The sequence below is a fragment of the Apis dorsata genome, unplaced genomic scaffold (genome assembly GCF_000469605.1).
Source record: "Apis dorsata unplaced genomic scaffold, Apis dorsata 1.3 scaffold_73, whole genome shotgun sequence".
In the NCBI taxonomy this organism is placed as follows: Eukaryota; Metazoa; Arthropoda; class Insecta; order Hymenoptera; family Apidae; genus Apis; species Apis dorsata.
The window spans coordinates 33901-35519 of record NW_006263371.1 but is presented as its reverse complement, the minus strand read 5'-3'; the positions used below and the strand labels follow the sequence as shown (position 1 = coordinate 35519).

The following is a 1619-nucleotide window of genomic DNA, read 5'->3' as shown; positions in this document are numbered from 1 at the left end:
AGATTACCATAAGATAATTACTCATAAGATAAGATTACACCTCATAAGATTATACGTAAAGAGGAATTTATTTATGAAGCGGTATTCTAAAAAAATCAAACATAAATAAATTTATTTATATTATATGTTATATATTTATATAATATATATTTAATATATATTTGTTATATATAAATTTATTAATATTGTCGCCGTTCAAGTTGCTGCAACAATTCAGTGAAAATCATGCCATTAATTTGAATGGTGACCAAGAGTCACCATTGGAGAGCAATCCATTCGTATACAGGGTGTTAATAAAAATGTGGAACAGTTTGGAGGGTAGATTCTAGACATGGAAACGATGAAAAAAGTTCATACACGCGTATGTTTGATAAGGTTTAATTAACGAGTTATGAGCATTTTAAGTTTGTGTTATATTAGATAGAGCGAGAGGGCGAAAGAGAGAGAAGGTTGAGCTGGGTGCAGTATCGTATTGCAATGTCGCTTGTGGAACAGAGCCCCTCGATAAAAGTAAATATACCGATATTTTTCAATGTACAATTGATTATTTCAAATGAATATTTTCGATATAAGATATAGATAGTATAATGTACATAAATTTATATCATTTAAGAAAAAATTTTAAATTGTGCAAATTGAAATTTGTGTAATTAATTATTTAACAGAGACTTAGCTCAGGTAAATTATAGAAAATTTCAGGATATTTTTTGGAGTTACATGATGATTAAGCAATATTTCATTTAAAATCATAAATGAATTGTTGTATTTCATGCCTTTGTTTATTCGAAATTCATAGAAGCAAATCAAAATACATTTACAAGATTTCGAATTGGAAAGGTTGAATGTGTTTTTATATGCACAATTGCTTTCTTAATTATTTTCACAAGAATACTTGAATCAATTTGAATTTCAGATTATTAAATTATCCAATCAAATCACTGAAACAAAATATTTATCTTTATTTCATTTGCACTAAATATTTTTTATTAACACACATATATATATACATATCCTTCTTGTAAAATATAAAACAGATCGAGAAAACTAACATCCCCCTCGATTCCTCGATTAAATTAACCAACGTTTTGATGCAATGAAATCTCAATAAAAGTTCAATACTTGCGATATTCGGGGATAAAATTCTTGAATTGTTTGTCACGAACAGCTGAAAGAAGGAAGGAAGGAAGCAAGAAGAGTCATCATCTTTGTTCAGCTTGTATTCTTATCACTTGACTTGTCTTTCAACGAGCTTTCAAATACGAATGCTTCGATATTTCTTCCGAATCCCGCCATTTTATTTAACTTGGTCCTACACTTTCGTGCATTGCCCAGCCAAGTTTTATCCAGGATTAAACGTTTCCCAAGCGTTTCTAAATCCCACGGTAATCGTCTAATCAGGTCCTCTCTCTCTCTCTCTTTCTCTCTCTCTCTCTCTCTCTCTTTCCTGGTTTAACGGTTTAAAATCGTCAACCAGAGAAGGCGGAGGGGAGGAGAGGCAGAGAGAATATTACGATATTATTCGTTTCTCCGCAACCATCTCGTATTTCTCATCTGACAAATTGAATCCTTTGTAGCTCTTTATACGCCCCATACTTCCTGTATATATAATTGTTTGACAT

General features: G+C 31.0%; 1 protein-coding gene across 1 annotated transcript in view; it reads left to right on the top strand.

Annotated features, from left to right (window-relative positions):
* The window catches only part of LOC102676714, a 55371-nt gene that overhangs the window by 20365 nt on the left and 33387 nt on the right, over positions 1-1619 (top strand). The window lies entirely within an intron of this gene.